Source organism: Hypanus sabinus, chromosome 6 (assembly GCF_030144855.1).
Source record: "Hypanus sabinus isolate sHypSab1 chromosome 6, sHypSab1.hap1, whole genome shotgun sequence".
NCBI classification, from domain to species: Eukaryota; Metazoa; Chordata; class Chondrichthyes; order Myliobatiformes; family Dasyatidae; genus Hypanus; species Hypanus sabinus.
In genome coordinates, this window is record NC_082711.1 from 38,108,396 (window position 1) to 38,122,908 (window position 14,513).

General features: G+C 39.8%; 1 protein-coding gene across 5 annotated transcripts in view; it reads right to left on the reverse strand.

The window, feature by feature from the left end:
• LOC132395403 (cAMP-responsive element modulator-like) overlaps positions 1 to 11,508 on the reverse strand; it is a 59,793-nt gene extending 48,285 nt beyond the window's left edge. The window contains exon 1 of one of the 5 annotated variants that reach the window (XM_059971926.1): positions 9,108 to 10,225. The gene's annotated coding sequence lies outside the window, so the exon portion shown is untranslated. Of the gene's footprint in view, positions 1 to 9,107; positions 10,226 to 10,390; positions 10,581 to 11,394 lie in introns of those variants that run through there. The other 4 variants (XM_059971931.1, XM_059971927.1, XM_059971929.1 and 1 more) reach the window with 4 other exon arrangements.
• Positions 11,509 to 14,513: the final 3,005 nt, after the last annotated feature.

The window sequence follows — 14,513 nt, forward strand, 5'->3', positions numbered from 1 at the left end:
TACATAGTAGTAGTCATGGTCATCCACTACAACCAGGTAAGACACCAGTCTACTCACCTCACTAAACCCAAACATCCAAGGTTGAGAGAGTGGAACAGACCCAGTATAACAGCTTTTCCACTTCATAAATTCTCCAGCACAGATTTCTTGTCATCATTGGATATGACAAACAACCACCAGTAATCTTGGTGATGCTCCAATTTGTTCTGCATTTCATGTAAACACCTAATACATTACTCAGTTAAACAATGGACTGTCATTTTTATACTTTATTTACTATTTCTAAGGAACTTCAGCTAATTGGGGCAGCTACTTATTGGGCCAAAATGTACCAGTCTCTATGTGTCCCAATTAGCCAGAATCAGTCTTCACAGTAGAAAACACTGGTAGCATGCTAGAGATACAAAATGCCAGGAGACAGAAGTGAGCGTAGTTGCAATGACTAGGGAGAAGGCGTTTGGGAAGCTGAAAGGTCTGAATGTAGAAAAGTCATCGGGACCAGATGGACAACACTCCAAGGTTTTGAAAGAGGTACCTGAAGAAATCAGAGACATTAGTAATGATCTTTCAAGAACCACTAGACTCTGGAATGGTTCTGGAAAACTGCAGATGCCAATGCACTCTAAGAAGGTAAGGAGGCAGTAGAAAGGACATTATGGGCCAGAGTCGATTGTTAAGAACGTGGTTTTAGAGTACTTGGAGGCACATAAAGTAGGTCAAAGAGAGTAGTTTCCTCAAGGGGAAATCTTGCCTGACAAATTATGTTGGAATTCTTTGATAAATAGGCAAAGGAGAGTCAGTGGATGTTGTTTATTTGGATCTTCAGAAGGCCTTTGACAAGGTGTCACTCATGAGGCACAACATGAGCTCTTGGTATTACAGAAAAGATATTAGCATGGAGGGAAAATGGGCTGACTGGCTGGAGACAAAGAGTGGGAATAAAAGGGCCTTTTCTGGTAGGCTGCCAGTGATTAGGTGTTCCACAGGGTTTAGTATTGGGAGTTTCTTTTCATGTTATTAGTCAATGATTTGGATGACAGAATTGATGGTTTTGTGGCCAAGTTTACAGATGAGACGAGGATAGGTGTACAAGCACATAATATTGAAGGAGGGCTTCAACAGATTGGGAAAATGGGCAGAGAAGTGGCAGATGGAATACAAGTTTACCAAGTGTATGGTCATGCACTTTGGTAGAAGAATCAAAGCATAAACTATGTTCTAACAGGGAGAAAATTCTAAAGTCAGAGGTGTAAAATGACAAGAATCCCTGCAGGTCGAGTTGATGGTAAGAAGACAAATGAATTCATTTTGAGATGGCTAGAATATAAAAGCAAGAACGTAATGCTGAGTCCTTGAAGTAATACACCCTTGTAGCATTGTGAACAGTTATAGACCCCTTACCAAATAAAAGGCATGCTAGCATTGGAAGAGGGTCACGAGAATTATTCTGGGAATTAAATGGTTAATGAGGACTGTTTGAAGGCTCTGGGCCTCACTTGCTGGAGTTTGGAAGAATGAGGTAGGATCTCATTGAAACCGATCTGTTGCATATTTAATATTTGTGTGAGAGTGAGTGAGTGGGTACGAGTGTGTATAAAATACACACGTACATATAGATTAAGCATCCTTGTTTGTTTAAAAAAATTCAATGAGCTATATGTACAAATGCAGAAATTGTATGTCATCACATTACCATGTGATAAGTCCTCACCTCATTTAAACACAAAGTTCGACTCACATTTTGGGATCCCTTGTCCTCCTTTGAATTAGTTTAATGTTTTTAAATGACAAAACATAACACTATTGAATGTTAAAAGGCCTAGACATAGTGGATATGTAGAGGATGTTTCCCATAATGGGCAAGTCCAGGACCAGAAGGCACAGCCTCAGAATAGAGGAATGTCCATTTAAAACAAAGATGTGGAGGAATTTCTTTAGCCGGTGTGGTGAACCTGTGAATTCATTGCCACAGACAATGTGAGGGCCAAGAAATCAATGAGTACATTTAAAGTGGAGGTTGATGGTTCTTGATTAGTCCAGGCATCAAAACGTTACAGAGAGAAAGCAGGCAAATAGGGTTGAGAGGAATAATGTATCAGTCACAATGGAATAGCACAGCAAACTCAATGGGCTGAATGACCAAAAAGCAACACTAAAACTATGACAATAGAGGACAAAAAAATCCATTTATTGATAGGTCATCCATCACCACCTGATCACTTCTATATCTCCACCACCAATTGACCATGGATTTACTGTGAAATACATTTATCCTTGGACTGCAAATCCCAAAGTCTGAACCACCAGGAAAAAGAGCAAGTAGACCAGCACCACTAGACTTCACCTCTCAATCCAGCTCAGTTTTGAATAGTTTTAAGCGACTGGATCCTTTTAGACAGAAAATTAAAAGAAATAAGGTTATATCACTAACAAAGCCTGCACAAAATCCACATTATATGACTTGTGAAGGTGTCAGTTATCAACCTTTGCATTTGATGCACTGATGGCATTCTATAGTGTAATGAGTGAAAAAGATTTTCATCCAATGATGGGCAAAGATAAGCTTTGAAATCACATTGTAACCAGAGAATCTGCAAGCAGTGGCATTCACATACACCCACTGTCCCCTTGACTCTAATTGGACAAAGTTTCAAATAAATATCATTAAGGAAGCTTTGACAAGTTCCTGTAGTATATTTTATAAAATAGAACCTATCAAATAGTGAAGCGAATGACTGAAACAAGTGGTGCCTCATCCTTGGCAGTGCTGAACAAATATTTTTAGACTTGCATTCATTAAGTCATTTTGCTTTCAATTTGTGCGTTGCAAATGGTGGAAAGACTTTGAGGACCCAGGCAGTGACACTTAAAAAATCTTTTCTAGTAAGGGTATTGATTCACTAGGTTCACTGATGTTTCTAATCAGGTATCATTGAGGAAAGAACTCAGCCGTGTTTCTAATGAAATTGACGAGAAACTAGCCGCACTATTTATTGGAGATAATTACCTAGCACCTATGCAGCAGAAATCTTACTTCCCAGTGAGCAGCCATGTATGAATATCAACCTGAAAACCCTGCCTTGGGCATCACAGCAACAAAATCCAAAGTGATGTAACTAGGCTCCCACAATCACGTCGTTGGTAATTACTTTAGTCCAATAAAAGGCATCTTCACTTTGAGCTTCCACTATTTTTCTTTGCCTATGCTCCACCTTATACTTAAAGGTTAGTTTAACATTAAGGACAGTCACTCTCACTTAATTTATAATTTTTTGTTTAAACCATTTATGAAGTTTGCAAATCATTTCCTGGAAAAAGCTTACAATAGGTATCAACTAAATATTTGCCACTTGCTTGCATTCTTTATTTTGTTGGCAGCAAAGGAACATGTTCATCAATTTGTCTCTATTCAATTATATTCAAGAGAATATGATTGGTTAATATATTGTTTTCCTCCATTTCACAATAATTTTCTGAAGTCTTAGAATTAAAAGAAATCAAGTGATTACTGCCTACTTATAGATGAGAGGGTTAATTTCCAACTTCAAAAACTCTTAAGTCTTGTAAATTTAGTGACCCTGTACAAAATACTATGTCCCCTAATCTTATGCTCCACAACCACTTAAAAAATAGCTTTATTCCCCTAACTTGAAAACTACTGAATTATTTTCTCTGAATACCACACTTGAACCATGTCACCTCCCTTTGTAGCAATATCCTCAAAGACCAGGTATCACTCTCCTCACGATATTGTGCACTCCCTCTATTGAAAGCAGATGTTTCTTAACTGGAACTCTCCTTAAAAAAAATCATTCTATTCAAGGTCTGGCCCAACCAGGGATTTAAATAGTTTGTGTTCGCGCTCCTGTCCTTGAGACCTAAAAGATAATACTTCTTTAGGCCCTTTGAATACAAGCATCTATAATTGAGAGGCAGACTCACTCAACCCATTCTCACCAAACCTCAAAATTTCACTGGATCCCTCTCCATTCATTTTATGGAGGTGTTGTTCTCCACTCCCTCCCCCCCCCCCCCCACCACCAAGTCCATGGTGCATTATATCACACCAGCCTTTCATGAACCCATTAACCACAAGAGGCCACCCACTTTAAAATGCTTCCAATCTCAACTATAAAGGGACAGCTTTGAATTTTCAAAAAAAAACGAGCCCTTTGTAATAATACTCTACAATAGCAGCTGCATCTCCAAGAAATTTTATTTGAGAAATTAGAAGGAATTTCAAATATTTGCAATCATCCATGACACATTCCAAGAATCTTCATAAGAATTGCCACAGGGTACAATTAAAAGGTCCATTAATTGTCCAGTTTTTCATCTTACCCAGCTGGCCATTAATAGCACTTTAACTCAGTATCAAACATTCAATCTGGTCCTTAATACAATGTAGATGTCTTTTAAATTGTTTCCTTTGCTTCATTCTCTTGCACTTAGGTTCACCTTGGCAGCACAAGTGCCCCATAGCCTCTCTGCACAAAATTGAGAGTGTTCATTGATGTAGCAGATTTAGTTAATAATCAATCAGCACAGAACTGTGAAAGGAATGTCATGTGTAACTGAAGGAATGATGATCTTTGATGAACCAAATGAATGGACATCAACTGCTGCACATATAAAATGCTTAGATGACCATTCTGAAAAAATGACCAGCTATTTTAAGAAACCAGGTAATGCTTCCATGGGGAAGAAATAAAAACTTCATATCAATGAAACATAATCAGAATCAGTTTTAATATCGCCAGCAAGTCGTGAAATTTGTTAACTTAGCGGCAGCAGCACAATGCAATACATATTTTAAAAGTAAATCAATTACAGAATATCTAATAAATAAATTTAAAATAGTGCAAAAATATGTATTTTTTAAAAAGTGGGCTCAACGTTCATTTTGTAATTGGATGGCAGAGGCAAAGAAACAGTTCCTGAATCGCTGAGTGTGTGACTTCAGACTTCTGTATCTCCTTCCTGACTGTAACAATGAAAGGGAGGCTTGTCCTGGGCGGAGTTTTAAATAGTGGATGCTGCCTTTTGGAGGCACTGTTCCTTGAAGATGTCTTGGATACTACACAGGCTAGTACACAAGATAGAGCTGACTAATTTTACAACTTTCTGAAGCTTCCTTCAATCTTGTACAGTAGCCCCCTCCCCCCACCATATCAAACAGGGAAACTGGTAGTTCACCACAGCGGCAGAGGTTGACGTTGGAATAGCTATGTGCCTGACTGTAAGGGAGAAAGCAGCACAAATATTTATTGAAATGTATAATTATCCAGAAATGGGTAAAGGAAGCAAATAACAGTGATTAATTACTAGCTAGTCTACTGATTATATAAGCATAGACAACAAGACAGTTATGCATTTTGAAGGGGAAAAAAATTTACACAGCATAATCACAATTCTGAGAACAAGTCTTGAATGCTCACTTTATAAAAGATATACACATCTTTGAAAATAGCAAGGCAATGGATAGGGCAAGCTGTGTAAGAAAAAAAAATCAAAGTCATGACTGACCATTATGTATCACTCTGACTCAGCCTAGCTGTTCTGATTAACTAATTTTAGGAACAAAACCTTACAGCATACAAAGGTTTACCAGGAATCAAAACAATGATTCAGTAATTTGACAAGCTGTTCTTGTTATCCATAAAGCAGCAGAAAAAGTGAAAATTAAAAATTAACAGAGGTGCATAAAGAGTTCTGAGAGCATTTAATCCAAATATGTTCCACTTGGCTGGGGGGTTGAAAACACAAGGTGGACAACAAAATGATTTCCATAATGTCGGAAAAAAACAAGAGAAATTTATCAAGTAGATAATTCAATCAGTATCTGAGCATTTAAAAGCATTTTTCATGATTCAAAGTTAAGTTTTATTCCTTTTTTTTAAAACAGAATTCCAAGCATATTTATATTAGATTCTGCATATGCTTCTAGCCCCGAAACAAAGTTGTTAAATAAACCACAAGTCCATCTGTTTATCACTCTGGAACCTTGATTTTCTGTTGTTCATAGTTGACTGCTCTGTGGTAAATGCACATTACTTAGGCTCATACAAGCCTATCTTTCTTCACCCAAGATCCAATGAAAAAAAGTTCCTTAAAATGACACATCTTCCCTTGACAGCATCAGCATTAAGTAGCTTCCCCCAACAATGACTGAATGAAAAGAAACAATGACATTAATACTTGAACATGACTTGGCTGGGGTGGGGGAGGGGCTTAAAATAAAGATTTGGGTTCAAACGCCCAGCTTTACGTATAAAAAGTGAAAATATTTTAAGCACTGAAATTCAATATTAGCTTCAAGATAGCTTTTTATTTCAGGTTTTCTTCATTTAGCCACTTGTCTATAAAGATATGACAGTGCTTCTCCAGCATAAAGGTTATTAAAGATTATGTGGTTATATTGACCAGAAATAATCCAATCCAGATGAACAACTGGTTGAAAAAGATACATTTACCCACGTGCCACATATCTGTGCTGAGAGCATACAAATCGATTATTGCTATCCAACTGATCTGCACTCTCTCTCATGAAGATCATACAGGGCCATGTACTGCGAGAGTAAATCGATCAAGCATGCTCTAACAACGAGAGAAAATCTGCAGATGCTGGAAACCCAAGCAACACACAACAAAATGCTGGAAGGGGAGGAAACAGGAAGGCAGCAGGGGAGAATAACACTTCCATGGATTAGTTGAATTGATTGCTTCTTCCTTTGGTACCCTTTTAAGAATTTACTTTTATAAATAATACTTTTAATATTAAGAGTAAATGCTTTAATTTATGGTGTAGCTGACTAACTTCTTACCTAGATTCAGACCCAAAATTCACCTTACCAGTTTATATTTGGCAAAACCAATCAAAAATGTAAATTTACTGTCAATTGCAAATGTAATGCCATTGTAATAGGCAATCCGTGATCATTTCTTACTCTTTAAATGCTGCTACTTGGCATTTTACAATTGAGAAGTTAATAGGTTAATCTGATTAGTTAGAACTCAGCAAACTAATCCTTTCAATGGGTATTTTGTATACAGAGTTGGCACCTCAAAACAACAGAATCCAATTTGTCTAATTTGATTGCAGCCAACCTAAAACTGGAAAATGAATTTTTAAGTTAAAATGAAGAGGCAAGAATTCATCCAATATCTTTGATCATTCATTTTGTCACACAAATGTTTCAAAATATAGCTGTATTTAAAGACCTCAAAAATCCAGTGAACTGGCCACCATAGTTCAATAAGCAACATTCCCAGGCAAAATAAACTAGCCTCTCAGAGTAGGAAACCGATGGTGAATTTGACAAATGGTGATAAAGACTTTAACATTAAACAATAAATTTATGGCCCTGATCTTAATGAGTTATATTTTCCCCCATCCATCCTCTCCCATTATAAAACTAGACAGTAAACCATTTTGGTAATCCTAACTGGCTAGTTTTTAATACACGAGCCATTTCATGATTGTTTTGTGACCCAAAAAGGCAGCCAATTTGACAATGACTATCAGAACAATTTGGGATGTATGCATATATATAAAAAAGCAAATATTGCTAGAAACACAAATCCAACTAATTTGGCCCCTTCCAGAATATTTGAGAAGCTATTTCACATTCCTCCCAGTTGCAATGTAGTCCCATTTAGTCATGAACAGCTCTCGCCATCTGTAAACACACACAACCCCATTTCATGAAGGTCCAACTAAATTTTCATTAAACACTGCATTTCAATGACTTAAAATTTTAATTCACTGTGTATTGGAAGTATTGGAACGGATCTGTAAAATTAACACCTGACAGCAAATGTGATGCATTGGTACAAACATAGAACACTACAGCACAGTCCAGGCCATTCCACCAACAATGTTACGCGAACCTATTAGCCTATTTTAACCTAAGATCAATTACTGCTATCCAACTGAACCGCACTCTCTCATGAAGATCATACAGGGCCTTGTACTGTTAAGAGTGAATAGATCAAGAATGGTCTAATCACAAACAAGAGAAAATCTGCAGATGCAGGAAATCCAAACAACATGCACAAAATGCTGAAGGAAATGCCTCTGAAAGGTCTCGCCCAGAAATACCCACTGTACTCTTCTCCATAGATGCAGCCTAGTCTACTGAATTCCTCCAGCATTTTGTGTGTTTCTATCATCCAGGTGCCTATCTGTGAGTTTTTATAAATGTCCATAATGCCATGTGCCACCCTAGCAGGGTGTTCCTCATACTCAACACTACATTTAAAAAAAACTGTGACATTGTCCCATACATCCCTCCAATCACCTCAAAATTATTCCAAGGTAGCAGTCAGTTAAATCTTAACAAATTTCTCCTACTGCCCATAAAATATCAGCACTAAATTAACAAAACTGATTCAAAATGAACAATTGCTATATCAGAATTAGCATTTCTTTTTTACTTAAAGGCTGCAAACGACAAATCGACTTAAGGTTCAGCATAAACTAATTCCATAACTCCTTGTCTCTATTTATGCTAGTCCACCTTTTTTTAAAAAAAAATTGGAAGATAGAAATGTTAGGAATTGCGTGTCTATTCAATGATAGTTAAGTAATCAGTCACCATTTTCACTTCAAAAACAAGCTATGCCAATTTAAGGTCAAGTACTCAGAGCAGTACCTTCACCATATTCACACTAATGTATTGCATGAAGGAGCACAGTGGGAACTAACTGACACCATTTGAAAAACTTTTCATCCCATGGCCAATGGATTTATCTTTTTCCTTCTTCTGATACGTATCTGCTGCCATTTCAAAAGTTAGGACCATTTTTGTTCCATTATCCTTTTAAGCAATCCATTTCCAAATAACACTCTGCTGCAAATTTAAATACTTTTTCCTCTCTCCCAAACATCTAACATTTATATACTTGCAGGAAATCACCCCTGAATTTCTTGAGGATAAATAGCAAAATACTTTTTTCTTATTATTTATAGTTGGATGATGACAACACTTGAGTACGCCAACATTTTAAATTGCTTTTGGGTAAAAACAATTGCCTGCGATTTAGTTGCGAACAACAAAAAAAACAACTGGGCAGTTCTTTGCTTGGGTAAGTGGAGTAAATATTACCTAAAGCTATCACTTTCTGGCGTTAAACGGTCTCTTGTTCCCATTTATAAGCACAATTCACAAGGGGCTTGGGAGGATGGAAGACATGGAAGGCGATAGAGCGCCTGCAGTTCAACTGCATAATTACATCCGAGCCGCATCAGTACATTTCCACTGCAATTTCAGAGACTAGCTAGGAAAAGGGTGCTGGCGAACTCGAGAAGACACTGCGCCATTTCTAGAACCTTCCATTGCAGATCAAGCCGCCGCCATTTTAATTGAGGGGAACCTCCAGAAATACTTATTTTATCTTATTCTCATCCTCCTACCAAGGAAAAAAAAACACCACGACGTTTAAGTAATTAAGACGAGTCCAAGTGTCAACATTTCACTTTCATTGTTTTAAAAAACACAAAATTCGCCGTCCTATTGCGGTTGCAGTGAGGTTTCCGAATTTTTTTTTAAATTGCTCCGACAACCGCAGCCTGGTATTTTGGACTAACGACGGTTGGTTTTTACCCTAAAACACGAAACTGCTTCACGCATGAATACTCCGACCAAGGCAGATGAATCGCAAGGATCCGTCTTAGATTTTTTTTTAAAAAAAGGATCCACTCAGTTAAACGTTTCAATTGAACGGAACTGAAACTGGAGAAAATCGTTTCAAAAGCATCAAGCAAGACTGTCGAAAGCTCCAACTCCAGTTTTAAAAATAAAACACATAGATTAACTAGTAAACCCCTCCCCTACGCTAAGCCGAACAGACACACAAAAAAAAATTCTGGCACATTAATAGGTGTTATATTCCATCAAGAACGCGTTGATCTAATTTTAGATTCGATTTTTAAAACGAGATATTTTATAGTTTAAAACAATCCCGAAGTGAAGTTTGCTGAAAGAATCTGTGTCCAGGCGCCGAATACTTTCGTGCTGTCCCTTTCCCGACATGTTTTGTTTGGCCACGATGTGACTCCCAGACCCGAATCTCCTTTTTATGGCAAAGCGGGAAAGACGGCAGAGACTCCGAGTGTCTCCCTATCAAAATCCCTTTAAATAAATTTCCACGTCTCTCTCCTCACTCACTCTCCCTCTCACACGCACACACCGACACTCTCGATCGTATTTTCTGTGACAAAGTCTAACCAGGATAACGTCATGTTGTTACACTGTAGCAGATCATGTTGTCGCAAGTGGACAAACGTCAGGAGCTTACATACAAAAAATGGGCGGCTAAAGTAAAAGGAGACACGGCGAGCACCTCTTCTGTCATCTTTACAGTGTTTGGAGGTGGGAGAAATACTCACAGATATTCATAAAATTACCAGACTCTGAGAACGACACAAACGGGGGTTAATTCAAAGCGCGGGTGATAGAGCGATTCGCCATCTCACGCAACTAAGAAAGAAACCCCGTTAAACATTTCTTCTGCTCATATTTAATCAAGTTAGTGCATTTCGGGGCTGCAAATAATTAGGGAAACATAAAATTCAAACAAAAAATATGCGTGTAGTTTTGCAAAAATACATACAAATACAAATGGGTCGGTGAGCCTCCCCCCCCCCCCCGATAGCTGTCGTTAACTCCGGCTATTCGAGGAATTTTTTTTTAAAAAACCACCAGACTGCGTCTTCTAATTTCTCCCTTGAAAATTGCAACCTCAAGCTAGGAAGAATTAAGTTAGAATTGGCAACGTTTTTTTAAAGACATCTGTTAAAATGCCACCAAAATAAAACCACTCCAGCAGTGGGAGCCTTTGCTTCTAATTCTCCACAAAGAAAGCAATATAAAAAAAGTCTGCTTCTGTATTTATGATATAAGCCTAACAATCATATAACTCACATCAAAACAAACTTGCAGGATGGTGGGGGGGGGGGGGATTGAAAGGAGAGAAAAGTGACGAACACGGTTCTCACTGTACCACCCTTTGACTCAAGATGCACTGGAGACTAGTTTTATTAATTTTAATAAGATAGTTTTAAAAAGCCTATTTCCTCCATCAGAACGCAGAGCTGAGAGCACCGATCGGCTGCAAAGTCTGATCTCATCACCAGTCACCCCCCCCCCCCCCATCCCCGATCTCCTCAAATTAACCCTGCAAAAAAGAGGAAGCAGAAAGGAGGGATGGGGGGTGGGGAGCGGTGCAATTGCCACCTTAATTTTTTCCCTCTCTTTCTATCTCTCTATTCCCAGCCCGGCTTTCTCTTCTTTGCATTAATGCTGCGTGCATGCCGTGCGTGTGCTGTTAGTGCCGCCATCTCTCAATTGACTTCTCCCTCCGTCTCTCTCTCTCTCTCTCTCTCTCACTTACCACTTACGTAGTTTTACTCGTCACAGATTACGGTGCGCTAGGAGTGGATGGCCGTGCTGATACGTAGCCGCCACGTCAAAAATATACACTGAGAGCGTCACCTACAGTCCCCTCAAACCAGCCGGGGCCGCAGCACTCGGCTCACGCGCACCCGCGATCGCTGCGCCGCCGCCGCCCCAACTCGACGCCCGATTGGATCCGGCCCCCAACGGCCCGGCCTTCCAAACCTCGCGAGATCCGCCCCCTGTCGCCATTGGTCCGCGCCGCCTGCTTCTCGCGGTCTTGCCTTCTAGTCCGCCTTCCCCCTGCGCCGAGCCCGGATCTCATTTCTCTCTTCCTTTGGCACCGTTTCCATTGCGGGGGAAAACAGTGCGACGTTGGGGGGGGGGGGGTGGGGTGGGGTTCAATCGAAGATTTAGCGAGAAAGCCAAAAAGAAAATTCATTTTTAATGCGTTTATTCAAGTGTGCTTTAAAATTTAGTGATTTGATGTCGGTGTTCTGGTCGCCGTGAGTTTAGGGACGCTGATGAGTCGTCGTAATGTCGGCGCTGCTTGAAGCATCTGTTTTTGTTTCTGCCTAATTGCTCGTGGCCGTGGTACAAATTTTCCTCCCCACGCAGAATAAGTGTTCATAAGAATTTATGTTTGCAATACCAAGTCGTCGATTTTTGCAATCCTTTATGTCGTGTTTTGAGTGGCGTGCGTTAATTTGACTGTTCAGCGTTTCTGGTTCTGCTTCAGCTGAATGGAGAGATTGGAGTTCCCCTTTGTTGAAACTTGGTATTTTAAAGCGTGACATTGAACCTCGCATAACACTGACACGCTTCGAAATGTAGACGCCTCCACGCGGTAACTGGGTGTTAGTGAAGTTGCTGCAGTTACTGAATTAAGCCAGAATTAAACTCTTTTCCCTTCCCATTTTTTTTCTTTTGGCGGTAGGGAAGGTGGGGTGGAGATAGACAATTATGTTTCAGAATTCCTATTTCAACTACACCAAAGACAAAATCAGAGAAAAGGCTTATTCGAAACATGACATAAATCTTTTGTCAGAAGTTGGCAGAAACTGCAAACATCTGCATTTATCTTTAAATGGTGTTGAAAACCAGGAGGCCCTGCATTGGGAGTATACGAGTTCTGTGGGCAGCAGCAATAGGAGTGTTGCACTTCAAAACCTTTTACCTGCCCATACCTGTCATATCTGTTAAAGAATTTGCTGTCCTACATTGACTTCATCAGATATCTCAAGACCCAAAAAAGCAGGGTGTTGTCCTTGATGCTAGACTGCTGAATAAGGTGCTGTACTTGTAAACCTCATATGTTTCTATCTGATCACTTGACTTTTAATTAAATACAGTAGGTCAAGTGTATTTAACCTTGCCTGCAATAAACCACCTATCTCAATATGCTGTACCTTTTTGCCATCCAAATTTTTTTTAATATATCCTTGTCATGTTCAGGGAAATCAAAACACTGTAAATATGGAATTAAACCAATGTAAGATTGTTATGAGCTGCTATGTTACATGTAAAAATTACATTAAAAATTTTTGATTGATACAGCATAGGAACAAGCCGTGCATACACGTGGTCTGTTAATGTGCCTTTCTGGAGGCCTTTAAGCATTGTTTCATTCATTATCAACTTCAACTGCCTCCCTTAACAATGTGGTCTGAGCACCTCTGATTTTTTTTAAAGAAACATGCCTTGGAAATTTGCTTTAAATTGTCCCTTAAAAGTTCTGCCTCTGACATTTCCACTTGGTGGGTAAAAGACTACTTGCCTGATCTCAGCTTTAAATAATTTTATATAAACCTTTCACACCTCCACTCGCCCTCTGATGTTCCCAAGAAAATAAACCAAGCTTCTCCAAACTCTCCTTATAACAAATATTCTCTCAGCCATGCAGCATGCTGATAAACCTCTCCTGCAGTCTCTCAATGTCCTTCCTGTAATGTGGAGACCAGGATTGCTCATAATGCTCCAAATGTGACAAACAATGAAGACCAAATGCCTTCTTTACAACCTGGCACTTCCAGGGAGTTACTGACGTACAACCCAAGGTGCTTATGTACAGAAATGATCCAAAGACTCTGCAGTCACTATATTTTTCTCTTGTGGTTGACCTCCCAAAGTGAAATCTCATACTTGTCTGGACATAATTCTGCACATAATGCATGTTCATACACTTTTGGCCAATACAAAACCTAAGTCTAATCAACACACACAAAAAATGCTGAAGGAACTCAGCAGGCCAGCAGCATCTGTGGAAAAGAGTAAACAGTTGACATTTTGGGCCGAGACCCTTCATCAGTACTAGAAAAACAGATGAAAAGTTAGACTGAGAAGGTGGGAGAGGGGAGGAAGAAGTACAAGGGGATAGGTGAAACCGGGAGAGGGGGAGGGGTGAAGTAAAGAGCTGAGAAGTTGGTAGTCAAAAGAGATAAAGGGCTGGAGAAAGGGGAATCTGATAGGATAGGAGAGAACAGAAGGCTACAGGAAGAAAGGGAAAGGGGAGGAGCACCAGAGGGTGGTGATGGGCAGGTAAAGAGGTAAGGTGAGAGAGGGAAATGGGGAATAGTGAAAGTGGGGGGCAATTGCCAGAAATCTGAGAAATTGATGTTCATGCCATCAGGTTGGAGGCTACCCAGATGGAATATAAAGTGTTTCTCCTTCAACCTGAGTGTTGACTCATTGCGGCACGAGAGGAGGCCACGGACTGACATGTCGGAATGGAAATGAGAAGTAGAATTGAAGCGGGTTGCTACTGGGAGATGGTGCTTTTTCTGGCGGACAGAGTGTAGGTGCTTGGTGAAGCGGTCTTCATACCTACTTTGGGTCTCACCAATATACAGTAGGCCACACCGGAAGCACAAGATACAGTAAATGACCCCCAACAGAAACGCAGGTGAAGTGTCTCCTCCCCTGGAAGGACTGTTTGGTGTTGTGAATGGCAGTGAGGGAAGCGGTATAGTGGCAGGTTTGGCATTTGTAACACTCCCAAGGTTAAGTACTGGCAGGGTAATCAGTGGGGCGAAGGACAAGTGGACAAGGGAATCGGTGATCTCAGCGGTAACTGGGGGGGGGGAGGAAAAATGTGCTAGGTGGTGGGATCTCGTTGTA